This window comes from Camelus bactrianus, chromosome X, assembly GCF_048773025.1.
Source record: "Camelus bactrianus isolate YW-2024 breed Bactrian camel chromosome X, ASM4877302v1, whole genome shotgun sequence".
NCBI lineage: Eukaryota > Metazoa > Chordata > Mammalia > Artiodactyla > Camelidae > Camelus > Camelus bactrianus.
Window position 1 is genome coordinate 57,944,433 of NC_133575.1, and position 16,495 is coordinate 57,960,927.

Consider the following 16,495-nt stretch of genomic DNA (forward strand, 5'->3'; position numbering starts at 1 on the left):
AAAATGAAAACTCCACCACACAAAATTTATGGGACGCAGCAAAGGCAGTGCTAAGAGGGAAGTTTATAGCGATACAGGCCTTCCTCAAAAACAAACAAACAAACAAAACAAAAAACAAACAAAAACAAAAAACAAAAAAGAGAACAATCTCAAATAAACAATCTAAGCCACCAGCTAAAAGAATTAGAAAAAGAAGAACAAAAGTACCTAAAAATCAGCAGAAGGAAGGAAATAACAAATGTCAGGGAGGAAATAAATAAAATAGAGATTTAAAAAACAATAGTAAAAAATCAATCAAACCAAAAGCTGCTTTTCTGAAAAAGTAAATAAAATCGACAAACCTCTGGCCAAACCCACAATGAAGAAAAAAAGAGAGCACAAATAAGCAAAATAAGAATGGAAAGTGGAGAAATTACAACAAGTAACATAGAAATACAGAATGTCATATAAGAATATTATGAAAAACTATACAGAAGCAAAATGAATAATATAGAGGAGATGGACAAATTTCTGGAAACATACAGTCCACCAAGACTGAACCAAGAAGAAGCTGACCACTTGACCAAACCGATCACGAGAAATGAAATCGAATTAGCAATAAAAAAAGAAGGCAATATGTAAGTCCTAAGTATCTGTGAAGTATGTTAAATTAATTAAACAAGGAAACCGTTAGACTGATGTGGCTCTAACGTCCTTATTGCCCAGACAATGAAATCAAAATCTAAGCCTGTAAATGTCCCAAGATTTCAAAATCAAAACACTAAGGGAAACCAGTCATGAACAGCTAGCTTGGCTTTAAGCTATAGCCAATCAATAATTTCCATATTTTTTTGTTTTTTGTTTTTTACTTCCACACTTTCTCTGTAGAAGTATTCTCCCTGTCTACTGTCAGAGCATTACTAACCACTTCTGGTTTGGTGCCACCTGATTCAAATTGATTTTTCCTCAAATAAACTCTTAACATGCCTCACTTTATCTTTTTAAATTGCAACATAAGTTAATTTATAATATATGTTAGTTCCAGGTGTTCAGCATAGTGATTCAAGTATTTTTATAGATTATACTCCATTTAATGTTATTACAAAACAGTTGCTCCATTTGCCTATGTTGTACAGTATCCTTGCTGGTAAGAAACCTTGTTGCTTATCTATTTTATACATAGTAGTATCTCTTATTCCCATACCCTTATCTTGCCACTTCCCTCTTCCCTCTCCTCACTGGTATGCACTAATTTGTTCTGTTTTTTAAACATATTTTTATTGAGTTATAATCATTTACAATGCTGTGTCAAATTCCAGTATAGAGCACAATTTTTCAGTTATACATGAACATACATATATTCATTGTCACATTCTTTTTCACTGTGAGCTACCACAAGATCTTGTATGTATTTCCCTGTGCTATACAGTATAATCTGATTTATCTATTCTACATATGCCTGTCAGTATCTACAAGCTTCAAACTCCCAGTCTGTCCCTTCCCACTGCCCTCCCCCTTGGCAACCACAAGTTTGTATTCTATGTCTATGAGTCTGTTTCTGTTTTGTATTTATGTTCTTTTTTTTTTTTTAGATTCCACATATGAGTGATCTCATATGGTATTTTTCTTTCTCCTTCTTGCTTACTTCACTTAGAATGGTTTGTTCTTTATATCTGTGAGTCGGTTTCTTTTTTATTATATATATTTGTTTGTTTTGTTTTTTAGATTCTGTATATAAGTGATAACACCAAGTATTTGTCTCTCTCTGTCTGACTTATTTCCCTGAGCATAATACTATCTAGGCCCATCCATGTTGTAGCAAGTGGAAGAATTTGGTTCTTTTTCATGGCTGAATAAAATTTGTGTGTGTGTGTGTGTGTGTGCATGTGCACCATATATTCTTTATCCATTCATCTATTGATGGACACTTAGGTTGCTTGTATATCTTCGCTGGTGTAAATACTGCTGCTATGAGCTTTGGGGTGCATACATTGTTTTGAATTAGTGTTTTTATTTTCTTTGAGTATCTAGCCAGGAGTGGTATTTTTGGATCATATAGTAGTTTTTGGTTTTGTTTTTTTGAGGAACCTCCATACTGTTATCCACAGTTGCTTCATCAATTTACATTCCCACCAACAGTATTCTAGGGTTCCCTTTCCTCCACATCCTCACCAACATTTTTTATCTGTAGACATTTTGATGATAGCCATGCTGACAGGTGTGTGGTGATATGTCATTGTCATTTTGATTTGCATTCCTCTGATAATTAGTGATGCTGGGCATCTTTTCATATGTCTGTTGGCCATCATTATGCCTTCTTTGGAGAAATGTCTCTTCAGGTCTTCTGCCCATTTTTGATACAATTGTTTGTTTTTTGGATATTGGTTTTTATGATCTCTTTGTCTGTTTTGGACATTAATCCCTTGTCAGTCCCATCATTTGCAAAATTTTACTCCTATTCCCTAGTTTGTTTTTTTGCTTTATTTTGTTAATGGTTTCCTTTGCTGTTCAAAGCTTTCAAGTTTGATTAGGTCCTGTTTGTATTTGCTTTTCTTTCTTTTGCTTTAGGGGACAGATACAAAAAAAAAATGCTACAATTTACGTCAAAGAGTGTTCTATGTGCTCTTCTAGGAGTTCTATGGTTTCAGGCATTTAGGTCTTTAATCCATTTTGAGTTTATTTTTGTATATGGTGTGAAGTAATGTTTTAGTCAGCTTATCTTTTAAAAGTTCTGGTGTCAGAAGATGGAACTGAAGGACAACTCTGATGACCCCTGGAGTAATGAGCCAATAGGCATAGGTATCTGCTGAGCCCCTTGAGCATCCTAATTTCTTGCTGCCTTGGAGGCACTGGGAATGTCCCTCTCAGACCCTAGCTTGGCAGATACTGTGTTATGAGCTTTCAGACTTTATTCTGAGCATTTCTTTTTCTAAACTGGATCCAGAAATCAGCTGGAGTCCAACTGGTTTCAACTCAGAAACCATACTGGGTCCAGAGTGAGGCCTCAGGTGAACAAAATTTTGTTTTATGGATGAACAAGTAGGGTAAACTTCCCAAAGATAATCTTGATGTACAGTATCCACAGTGAGGAAATTTTAATGTAAGTAAGCATATCCATTCATGAGGTACCCTAGTATAAAGGGGGTGTCAGCCAAGCACTCACTGTAAACGGTAGAGGGAAAATTATTCTTGGTCCTCAGCAGTTTCTGGTGACCAGGACAAGATGAACTGAGACACCTCACTTGCTCAGGAGCCTGAAGATGGGGTCCTGGGAAAACTGGCAGAAGCCAGCCAAGGGTGAGGATTCTTACCAGTCGTCTCTCTGTGCTGCCTGGTCGAGAGAGGAAAGTAGAATTTCACATTGTCCTTTCTTTCCAATTTCAATTGGCAGGAAAAACAGAAAACATGTATAAGAGTCATGTCTTTGAATTGCAACTCATGAATTTGTTTTCCTGTAGCAATTGGTTATCAATTCTTTCTCTCCCAGGGACAGCTATTGCCTTCTTGTTGGGTTCATTTTGTGTCCTGAGGAATTGGGTTGGCTTTCTGCCTCTCTGAGGTATGCAGGTTCTTATGTGTGCAGATAGCTCAACTGTCAGTTTGGGCCACCCAAAATATGGCTGGTTGCACTCTGGGTTGCACTCCTTTTGCAGCTAGGCTCCAACTGACTATTTCTAGCTCTCAGGAGAACTGTCTAAGACTTTCTTTTGGTTATCCTTGAGAGTGGCTCTGGATCTTGGGAAGGTAGGATATTTTGCACCCTCTTTGGGGATGCCTCTTGCATCAATGAGATTGTTCAATATGGCCAGGAATATTTACTGTTTGTCCTGGCTGAAATCTGACAAGATATTCAAAAATGTATTTTTAAAGTTGCTCTCTGGTCATTAGTTGACTAAAGTGGAAGCTGAGGTTCAGAAGACATTTGTTTTTTAAGCCTTCTCCCCTAAGCTAAAATGAAACTGTGGACCCATAGGGAAAGAAAAACACTCTGAAGTTGTTGTGGAAGGCTTTAGTAAAACATCCAATGACACACAGCTCTAAGCCTCTTTAGAAGTAGGGATCTTTTGATTTCCTTCTTAGTTGAAAACCTTCCCCATGATACAAGGAAGCAACCTGAGCACATCGGTAGGTCAGCCCCTAGGTATCATTCAGGTTGCAACCCAATTCTTTGAGGAATTAAAAGCAACTGCATTTGTCTTGCAAATTGAGTCTTTACAAGAACAGAAATGAGGTTCTAGAAACAATTCAAAGTCCACCTGTCCTTTTGCATATCCTCTGATCTCTACTCATCTCAAAATGCTTACAGATATTGCAGAAGATCTGGACTTGGGGAAAAAAAGCCCTTGCAGACAAGTATCTGTGCCTATGGGATATTCTACCTGGTCTTCTCCAGAAAACCAGAGCCATATCTTGAAATGTGGACTTCAGGGAAGTAATTATCAGAATTAAAATGAAGAAGAAAAGCAATTTGGAAATTAGGCAAATGAAAACAAATATTTAAGACTTTTCTACCAATATTAGTAAAATTCTTTAGTCATCTGAGCAGGTAACATTAAATTATTCCATCTGCCAGAAATACAGTTTGGTTTGAACTGTTCTTTCATAAACTAGTGGGGTTTTCATGATCATACTTGTCTCATGGCAAATTTTACCACGAAAGCTATGATATCTGTTTCTGTTGGTCTGTATGTTTACATGTATCTATATATGTATGTTCCAGATGTGTGCTATTTACTATGTCCAGATGATATTTTTTAAAATTAAAGTGCTCTATTTAATTGGCTCAATGAAAAATAAGTGCTTATGTAAGTATAAGCTCAGGAATACAGAAACTAATCCAAATGTTTTTCAAATTCACATCATCTGGAATAGTCTTCAGTAAATAAAAGCTAGTTTAATTTTTATTTAATTTTGGTTTAATTAAAATAGGGCATGTCTTCAGAGTTATCAGCATTAAACAAAATGCAGACATACACAGTTTATTCTACCTGGGTGTACTAATCATAAGTTCATACCTATTTTGGGAGAGCTAAGTTTTGTTCACAACTATGTGAACTTCTGTATTTCCTTTTAAAATCTTCTATGGTCACTTTGGTTAAATAGATAATATGTGTTATTTCATATGATCTCTGATCCTATTTAGTTCAAAGTTAGAACATTTTGACATTTTGACAACTTCCCCAAATCAAATTCTAAATGGTTGGCAAGTAACTTTGGACCTCAAGTAACTTATGGACCTCAAATTTCCCTGGCCCCTGGAAGAATCTCAAAGGATTTTTTTTTGTGTCTCTTATCTTGTAAAATAGAGAAGTTAAACTAATTAGGTTTATTTGGTATGTTAAATTACATGGGAAGCATTGTCTGATAAAGAGTGATGATAAACTTTTTAGGTTATATGTGCATGCATATATGTAACTAATATAAGTATTCCAGAAATTGTTTGAAGGTTCTAGAAATTTGTAAATACCCCTATTGTCCAATTACTATTCTAAATTATTGTATGCCACAGAAATAACTACATTTACTTATAAAATGAACTCTCATTAGATCTTTAACCAAGGGTATTTTTAAACTCTTTTTGTCATTTTTAGATAGTCATTGTTTTACTCTGATGCTTTTGCCAAAATGCTTCATCTTCAGGGAGGTTCATGGAAAGGACTCTGACACTTTGGAACATAGGTTTCTGAAAACTTTAAGATTACATGACTGAACTGGGTCAGAATTTCCAGAACTAGTGGAAAAACCATTCAAGCAGAACAAGAGTTAATAACATGGGATTAAATAAACTGATGAGAATGATTATGATTTTTCACACGTTTTTCTTTGAAACATTGCTGATTCCTTGTAGTTTTGTTTTATTTTATTCCCAGAATTAAGGAAATCCTTTTCTCTTTTCCCTTAAGTGATCTATGATGTTCAACAATTTTGTAAAGTATACCTTTGTAAACAGTATCAAAACATTTGTTCTTTCTCCCTATCTGATCCTTCTAGAATTCAGAAACTTACTGAGTATTCTTATTTTCATGGGAATGTAGTTATTTGCATAAGTTCAATAAGAATCTGTTCTCCTTATAACAGGACATAATGGGAAACGGTGGTCATACCACCAAGGCTTTGACCAAAATGTCATATTTGAGCATATGCATAAAATCTGATATGGCCAGACAGATTTAGGGGATTAATGTTGACTTTATGGAGCCAATTAAAGCTTATTGAACAATGCAGTCATGTACCTAATTTATAGGATCCCTGGCAGTCTTACCAGGTGAGTAAGGAATGTCACATCCATGCAAGCCCAGGAACCTCAGAATATCTTGGGGACCTCAAAAAAAGAGGAATTAACCCAAATCTATAGGTATTCCAGGCAAAGTCTGAGCAAAGTGAGTCTTTTCTTGGCTACTTAGCCTGGAGAGGCTTTTAAAAGTTCAATCTAAGATTCCTGCTGCAAAGTTCCAGCAGAAGCAGATGTTAAAAGAGCCTAAATAAATAAATAAATAAATAAATAAATAAATAAATAAATAAATATTAAAAAGAGCCTATATGGTCAATCAATATTCTTGCTGAACTTATGTAAATAATTAGATCAAATTCAATGAGACTGAAATTAATTTTCTTTTTTTAATCTATTTTCTTATTTATTTATTATAGAATGGTAGGATTAGTAAAACAGATGCAAAAGTCATTACAATATTAGAGAATCAAATTCCTCATTATAGGAAAAGGAAAACACAATATTTATATATGAGGATTATACCAAGGCTACAAGAATAGATTATCATTCAAAAACGGCTGTGTTTCATAACATTAATAGACTAAGAATATTATTTTTCTCTTTTTTTAATTAAAAACATTTAATAGATTTTATTATTTTACAGCAGTTTCAAGTTCACAACAGAATTGAGCAGAAAATACAGAGTTCCCACATAGCCCTCCACACTCACACGTATATATTCCTCTACCCTCAACATCCCTCATCAGTGTGGCATATTTGGTACAATTGATGAGCCAACATGGGCACATTATTATCAACCAAAGTCCATAGTTTACATTAGGGTTCACTCTTGATGGTGTACATTCTATCGGCTTTGACAAATGCATAATGACATGTAGCCACGACTATAGTATCATGCAAAGTAATTTCATTACCCTAAAAAACCCTTCTGCTCCGTCTATTCATTCCTTTCTCCCCAAACCCCTAGAAGCTATGATCTTTTCATTGTTTCTGTAGCTGTGCCTTTTCCAGAATGTCATTTGGTTGGAATCGTACAGTTTGTAGCCTTTTCAAACTGGCTTCTTTCATTTAGTAATGTCTTTTAAGTTTCTTCTATGTCTTTCATGGCTTGACAGATCTTTTTATTTCTTGAATGCACATATATTTTTTTGAACTTTTTTTTATTGAGTTATAGTCATTTTACTATTTTGTGTCATATTCCAGTGTAGAGCACAATTTTTCAGTTATACATGAACATACATATTTTCAATGTCACATTTTTTTCTCTGTGAGCTACCACAAGATCTTGTACATATTTCCCTGTGCTATACAGTAAAATCTTGTTTATCTATTCTATATATGCCTGTCAGTATCTACAAATTTTGTACTCCCAGTCTCCCTTCCCACCCGCCACCCCCTCGGCAAGCACAGGTTTGTATTTTTTTTAAACATTTTTTATTGATTTATAATCATTTTACAATGTTGTGTCAAATTCCAGTGTTCAGCACAATTTTTCAGTTATACATGAACATATATACATTCATTGTCACATTTTTTTCTCTGTGAGCTACCATAAGACTTTGTGTATATTTCCCTGTGCTATACAGTATAATCTTGTTTATCTGTTCTACAATTTTGAAATCCCGTCTATCCCTTCCCACCCTCCACCCCCTTGGCAACCACAGGTTTGCATTCTATGTCTGAGTCTGTTTCTGTTTTGTATTTATGCTTTGTTTGTTTGATTCTTTGTTTGTTTGTTTGTTTTAGATTCCACATATGAGTGATCTCATATGGTATTTTTCTTTCTCTTTCTGGCTTACTTCACTTAGAATGACATTCTCCAGGAGCATCCATGTTGCTGCAAATGGCGTTATGTTGTCAGTTTTTATGGCTGAGTAGTATTCCATTGTATAAATATACCGCTTCTTCTTTATCCAGTCATCTGTCGATGGACATTTAGGCTCTTTCCATGTCTTGGCTATTGTAAATAGTGCTGCTATGAACATTGGGGTGCAGGTGTCTTTTTGAAGTAGGCTTCTTCTGGATATATGCCTAGGAGTGGGATGACTGGGTCATAATGTAAGTCTATTCCTAGCCTTTTGAGGAATCTCCATACTGTTTTCAATAATGGTTTCACCAAACTTCATTCCCACCAGCAATGTAGGAGGGTTCCCTTTTCTCCATAGTCTCTCCAGCATTTGTCATTTGTGGACTTTTGAATGACGGCCATTCTGACTGGTGTGAGGTGATACCTCATTGTAGTTTTGATTTACATTTCCCTAATAATTAATGATAAATAAGCCTATTGATCATTTGTATTTCTTCCTTGGAGAATTGCTTGTTTAGATCTTTTGTCCATTTTTGGATTGGGTTGTTTGTTTTTTTCTTATTAAGTCTTATGTGCTGCTTATATATTCTGGAGATCAAGCCTTTGTCAGTTTCATTTGCAAAAATTTTCTCCCATTGCGTAGGTTGTCGTTTTGTTTTACTTAGGGTTTCCTTTGCTGTGCAGAAGCTTGTAAGGTTCAATAGGTCCCATTTGTTTATTCTTGCTTTTATTTCTATTGCTTGTGTAGATGGTTCTAGGAGAACATTTTTGAGACGTATGTCAGATAGTGTTTTGCCTATATTTTCTTCTAGGAGGTTTCTTGTATCTTGTCTTATGTTTAAGTCTTTGATCCATTTTGAGTTTATTTTTGTGTATGGTGTAAGGGAGTGTTCTAGCTTCGTTTATTTACATGCTGCTGTCCAGTTTTCCCAACACCATTTGCTGAAGAGGCAGTCTTTATTCCATTATATATTCTTGCCTCCTTTGTGAAAGATTAGTTGACCAAAAAATAATATGATACTTAATCATAGAATTATTTCCCACTTTCTAACAGTGTTCAATTAGAGAAAAACTCCACTTCTTGAGCCCTCCTTCAAATCACTTAACAGACGCTCAAGTCATATAAAAAATACTTTAAGAGGTAATTTCTGATTTTTAATTTAGTTTAATTTAATTTAATTTAATTTAATTTAATTTATTGAAGTATAGTTGACTTACAACTTTGCTTTAGTTTCTGGTGTACAGGATCGTGATACAGTTTTTTTGGCAGAATATATTCCATTGTATATTATTACAAGATATTGGATATAATTCGCTGTGCTATATAGTAAATCCTAGTTGATTATCTATTTTATGTATTGTAGTTTTTGTCTGTTAATCCCATACTCCTAATTTGTCCCACCCTGCCCTTCTTCTCTGCTAACCATAAGTTTGTTTTCTATATCTGTGAGCCTGTTTTTGTTTTGTATATAGACTCATTTGTATTGTTTTTATGTTCCACATCCTAGTGATATCATATAGTATATGTATTTCTCTGTCAGACATATTTTACTTAGCACAGTATACTCTAGGTTCACCCATGCTGCTGCAAGTGGGAATATTTCATTCATTTTTATGGCTAATATTCCAAAGTATATATGTACTGCATTTTCTTTACCCGGTCATCTGTCAATGGACATTTAGGTTGCTTCCATGTCGTGGCTATTGTAAATAGTGCTGCTATGAACATTGAGGTACATGTATCCTTTTAAATTAGAGTTTTCATCTTTTCTGGATACATGCCCAGGAGTGGCATTGCTGAATCATAGGGTAAAGTCTATTTTTAGTTTTTTTTAAGGAACCTACATACTGCTCTCCATTGTAATTGCACCAATATACAGTCCCACCGACAGTGTAGGAGAGTTCCCTTTCCTCCATACTCTCTCCAACATTTATTATTTACAAATGTAGACTTTTTGATGATGGCCATTCTGACTGGTGTGAGGTGGTGCCTCATTGAAGGTTTCATTTACATTTCTCTAATATTTAGCAATATTGAGTGTCTACTCATGTGCTGATTGGTCATCTGTATGTCTTCTTTGGAGAAACATCTATTTAGGTCTTCTGCCATTTTTTTGATTGGCTTATTTGTTTTCTTTAGCTGTATGAGTTGTTTCTATGTTTTGGAAATTAATCCTATCTCGGTCACATCACTTACAAATATTTTTCCCATTCTGTAGGTTCTCTTTTTATTTTGTTGATGGTTTCCTTTGCTGTGCAAAAGCTTTTAAGTTTAATTAGAACCAATTTGTTTATTTTTGCTTTTGCCCGTTTGGATACTTTTAATTTCTTTTCCCTGTCTGATTGCTGTGGCTAAGGCTTCCAATACTGCATTGAAGAGAAGTAGTGAGAGTGGACTTCCTTGTCTTGTTCCTGAATTTAGTGGAAAAGCCTTCAGCTTTTCACTGTTCAGTTTTATGTTGGCTGTGGGTTTGTCATAAATGGACTTTTATTATGTGGAGATATGTTCCCTCTATAGCCACTTTGGTGAGAGTTTTTTTGTTTTTTGTTTTTTGGTGAGCGTTTTTATTATGAATGGATGTTGAATTTTGTCACATGCTTTTTCTGCATCTATTGAGGCAATCGTGTGGTTTTTGTCTGTTGTTGTTGTTGTTGTTAGTGTGGTCTATCACACTGATTGATTTGCATATGTTGAAGCATACTTGTGACCCTGCAATGACTCCAATTTGATCATGATATATGATTCTTATGTGTTGTTTGATTTGAGTTGCTAATATTTTGGTGAGAATTTTTGCATTCATATTCATCAGCAATATTTGCTTGTAATTTCTTTCTTTCTTCTCTTTTTTTTTTTTTTTGTAGTGTCTTTGGTTTTGGTATCAGGGCGATGGTGGTCTCATAGAATGAAGTTGGGAGGGTTCCCTCTTCTTCAGTTTTTTCAAATGGTTTGATAATAGGCACACATACTTTTTTGTATGTTTGGTAGAATTTCCCAGTGAAGCCATCTCATCCTGGACATTTGTTTGCAGTGAGTTGTTTTTTGGTTTTTGGGTTTTTTTGCTTTCTTTTTTTTTAATATGACAGATTTTATTTCACTTTGTGTAATCAATCTGTTCAAATTATGTTTTTCCTTGACTCTATCTTGGCAGGATGTAGGTTTCTAGAAACTTGTCCATTTCTTTTAGATTATTCAATTTGTTTGCATATGGCTGTTCATATTATAACCTTGCAGTTTCTAGCATATCTGTGGTATTGGTTGTTATTTCGGCCTTTTCATTTCTTATTTTGTTTATTTATGTCCTCTCTCTTTTCTTCTTGGTAAGCCTGACCAGAGATTTGTCAATTTGGTTTACTCTTTCAAAAAACCAGTTCTAGGTTAGATTTTATTTTCCATTGCTTTTTAATCTCTTATTTATTTCCTCCCTAATCTTTACTACTTCTTTCCTTCTAGTGACTTTTGGTTTTGTTTGCTCTTCTTTTTCTAATTCTTTTAGGTGGTAGGTTAGGCTGTTTATTTGAGACTGTTCTCCTTTTCTGAGGAAGGTCTGTATTGCTATGAACTTCCCTCTTAGGCCTGCTTTTGCTGCATCCCATAGATTTTGTGTGGTTGTGTTTTCATTGTCATTTGTCTCAAAGTATTTTTTAATTTATTCTTTGATTTCATCATTGACCCATTGGCTTTTTAATAGCATATTTAGTCTCCATGTGGTAATTTTTTTCCTCATTTGTTTCTCTGTGGTTGATTTCTAGTTTCATGGCATTGTGGCCAGAAAAGATGCTTGAAATAATTTCTATCCTCTTAAATTCATTGAGACATCTTTTGTGCCCAAGTATGTAGTCTACCCTACAGAATGCTCCATGTGCACTTGAAAAGAATGTATATTCTGTTTCAGGAATGTAATGTGCTAAAAAATATCAACCAAGTCCAACAGTTCTATTGTGTCTTTTAATATCCCCATTGCCTTATTGGTTTTCTGTCTGGAAGACCTGTCCAATGATGTCAGTGGATTGTTAAAGTCTCCTACTATGATTGTGTTCCCATCAATTTCTCCCTTTATGTCTATTCATATTTTTTATATATTTAGGTGATACTATATTGGGTGCATATATGGTAATGAGTGAAATATCTTCTTGTATTGGTCCTTTAATCATTATATAGTGTCCTTCTTTATCTTTCTTTATGGCCTTTACTTAAAGTCTATTGTGTCTGATATGAGTATTGCCACCCCAGCTTTCTTGTCATTCCCATTTGCATGAAATATCTTTTTCCATCCTCTCACTTTCAATCTTTGTCTATCCTTCACCATAAAGTGGGTCTCTTGTAGGCAGCATATTGTCGGCTCTTGTATTATGCAATCTGCCATTCTATGTGTTTTTATTGGAGCATTTAGTCCATTAGAATTTATGGTAATTATTCATAGGTCTTTGTTTATTGCCGTTTTAAACTTAGTTTTCCAATTGATTTGCAATTTCCTCTTAGTTTCTTTTTTTTTCTTTTTGTGGTTTGATGATTTTCTTTAGTATTATCTTGTTTTATTTTTGTTTTTTTGTGACTCTATTATATGCTTTTTATTTCTGGTTACCTTGTTTTTCAAGTATATTCATCCATTACTATATCTGTTTGCTTTAAACTGACAGTCATATAAGCTCAAACACACCTTAAAAAGAATGAAAAAAATCTATATTTCATTGTTCCCCTCTCCCATCTTTGATTATTTTGATGTCTTCTTTTACATCTTCATGTTTATTCTCTTGCAACTTATTGTAGTTAGCACATGTCTGATTATGGTTTTCTCCTTTCTATAGCTTCCTGCCATTTTTCTATTTAGTGTAGACCTTTCAAAATTTCCTTTAGAATAGGTTTAGTAATGCTGAATTATTTTAGTTTCTGCTTGTCTGTGAAATTTTTTCTCTCTCTTGCTATTCTAAAGGATAGTCTTGATGGGTAGAGTACCCTAGGTTACAGCTTTTCCTCATTCAGGACTTTGAATCTATCTTGCCACTCCCTTCAGGCTTGTAGTGTTTTTGATGAGAAACCAGCTGAAAGCCATATGGGGTTCCCTTGTAACTAACTTTTGTTTTTCTCTTGCTGCCTTTAGAATCATTTCTTTATCTTTAAGTTTGGCCATCTAAATTATAATATGTCTGGCATAGTTCTATTTGGATTTTTCTTGTTTTAGACACTCTGTGCTTCCTGTACTTGGATATCTGATTTCTTCTTTAGGTTTTAGAAGTTTTCAGTCTTGATTTCTTCAAATACCTTTTCAATCCCCTTTTCTCTTCTCCTTCTGGGACCCCTATCATGTATAGACTGTCATGCTTTATATTATCCCATAGGTCCCTTATATTGCTTTCATTGGTTTTCATTTGCTTTTCTGTCTGTTCTTCTGATTGGATGATTTCTGTTATCCTGTCTTCTAAGTCACTTATTCATTCCTCTGCATTATCTAGTCTGACTTGACTGCCTTTAGTTCAGCTCTTATCTCATCATAGAATTTTTTGTTTCTAATTGGCTCCTGTTTATAGTTTCTTTTTACTTTTTATAGTATTCTGCATGTTTATCCATAGTCTCTCTTATTTCATTCAGTGCTTTTATCACTCCTTTTTTTAATTCATTATCTTGTTGGTTTTTGAGGTCTATTTTATTGATCATCCTTTCAGGGGACTTCACTTGTTCTTTTAATTGGGAGTGGTTCCTCTGCTTCTTCATTTTACTTATAACTCTCTGGCTCTATGGATTAAGAAGTATCAGTTTTCTATTTTGGTCTTGATGGGCTGGTTGTTGTTTTATTTTTTTTAAGTGGAAACATTCCTGTGTTGACTGTGCACATCTAATAATATTCTTACAAGGTCTGTTTTTAATATGGATTGTTGCCAAGTCTTTCTCCTGTGTGTGTTGGCTCTTATCCCTTTGATTGGGGGTGTGGTCAGTTTTGTAGTGATCAGAGCCTGCCCTCTTTTTGATAGGGGCTTCCTTTTCATTCTGTGGTTGTCACATTGACAGGGGTAGAGTCTGCTCCCCTTTTGTTGGAATGGAGGCTTCCAGACTTTTTTGGAGCTGCAGTGTGTGGTAGGCAGGGTTGGAGCACTTCAAGTGCTCTTTGTTGACACTGCCCTTGGCCCCTCTTTAGCTGCAGGAGTGTCAGTACTCTGTTCTGCGCCCAGAGAGCCACCAGTGCAGATCTGCCAATGTCAGGCACTAGGAGCCGCTGTAGTGACCCTGCAGTCATACACCTGGATCCTCATGTGGCACAGGGTCATCACTAGACCCCTGCCCATTGTCCATGTTCGGTACACAGGTCTGCTGAAAAAGCTGCACCTGCACGCACCCCCACCATGAACCAGAGCTCCCTTCCTTGGTCTTTTGTCCCAGAGGCATGTTCTCACAGAGCCCCCAGTGCAGATCCACTAAGATCAGGCACTATGACCCACCACAGTGATCATGCAGTCACATACTTGGATCCGTGGTGTGCTACCAGGTTAGTGCCATCCTGAACGCCAGGTCCAAGTATGGTAGGCAGGTCTGCTGTAAAGGCTGCACCCACCCCACTATGTGCCAGAACACTGCTCCTTGCAGAACTCTACTCCTTGCTTTCTTGTCCTAGAGGCACAGGTCAACAAAGGCACCCACAGAGCAAATATGCCCTGCTGCCTATAGACAAATCTCAGTCACACCTATGAAGTTGTGGGGCCCCTGAGTATGTATTCAGGTTTCAAACCCACCTCAGCCAGGGAGCCACACACCAAGTATGATGGCTATGATTAAGCCCTGCCTCTCCTCTCACAAGAAGGTGCCAACAGTGGTGTCATGGTCCTTTGGAGACAGTGGCTATGGTCTGGCTGTGTTGCTCATCCCCCAACCCCAAGCACTAGCAGTGTTGCTTTTTTAATGGAGGTCCCTCTCTATTTTATTCTGTACACAGTCCCAGCCACTGCCCACAGCATACTCCAGCCCCCTGAGGCTGCCTCTGAGCTGTTGGCCCCAGCCCTCTCCCTGGGCTCCAGCAGCTAGTCCCGGTCCCTGCCAGCTTGAGCCTATGGTTGAGGGTTGCAGGGACCCTTTGTGCTGGTTTCTCTCAGTTCTGTCAGGCAAGCAGCTTCTGTGCACTTCTCTGAGCCTCGGAGGTTCCCCTCCATCCTTGCTGACCTCCCTGTTGGAGAGGGCACGTCCCAATGTAAGAGTGCTCCTCCTCCTTTACTTATCCCTCCCGGTGGAACAAGTCTCTCACTGATTTCCTTTTTCTTCCTTGCTTTTTCTCCCACCAGATTTTGTGAGGAATCTTCTTGTCTTTTGAAGTAAGAGATGTTCTGCCTAAGTTCAGCAGGTGTTTTGAGTGAATGGTGGGTCTGTAGATGTATCTCTTGGTGTATTCATGCAAGAGGGTGAGCTAAGAGCATCCTTCTACTCTACCATCTTGGCACTGCCCTTCAATGTTTTTGATTTGTGGTTCACATGGGGCTCAAGTATGTTGGTCCATAATTATATTTACTTGCTTTACACTGAAAGTCATTCAAGTTCAAACACATTCTAAAAGATCTACCCATTTATATTCCCCTCCCTCACATTTTGTGATTTTAATTTTATTGTTATCTTTTTACTGTTTATTTTAGTCATCATCAGTTTTACAATTTTTAATTTTTTTTTAAATCTACCTATTGGCTTCTTTAAGCAGTCTTCAATTGTTTCTACATATTTGCCTTTCCTATTGGGCTTTTCCCATTTTTATAGATTCTTATTTCTTTTCAATTTAAAGAATAGCCTCCAATATTTCTTTTAGGGTAGGTTTAGTATTGCTGAATTCTTTTAGCTTGTCTGAGAAATTCTTTATCTCTCCTTCTATTCTAAATGATCACATCTTGCTGGGCATAGTATCTAAGTTTTCAGGTTTCTTTTTCCATTCAAGACTTTGAATATATGTTTCATGCTCTTCTGTCCTGCAACATTTCTGCAAAGAAATCAACTGATCTCTTTATGGGGGTTCCCTTGTAACTGACTCTTCATTTTTCTCTTGCTGCCTTTAGAATTCTCTCTTTCTCTTTCATTTTTGCCATTTTAATTATGCTATGTCTTGGTGTGTGTCTGTTTGGGTTCATCTTATTTGGGATCCTCTATGCTTCCTCTACCTGGATATCTATTTCCTCCTTTAAATTTGGAATGTTTTCAGCCATAATTTCTTAAATACTTTTTCATCCCGTTCTATTTCTTTACTCCTTCTGGAATCCATATTATGCATAGGTTGTCACATTTTATATTATCCTGTAGATCTTGTAAGTGATTTTTTTTTTATTTGTCTTTCTGTTTATTGTTCTGATTGGGCGATTCCATTTTTCCATCTTTCAGATCACTCAGGAGGAACAGTTATCTACCTTCATTTTGAAGGGGTGTTTTTAAGCAGGAGTATTCCTGCTTAGACTGTGTGTATCCAATGTCTTTGGTGTGAGGGTTGGTTTTGATATAGACACCAGGAACAGCTTTC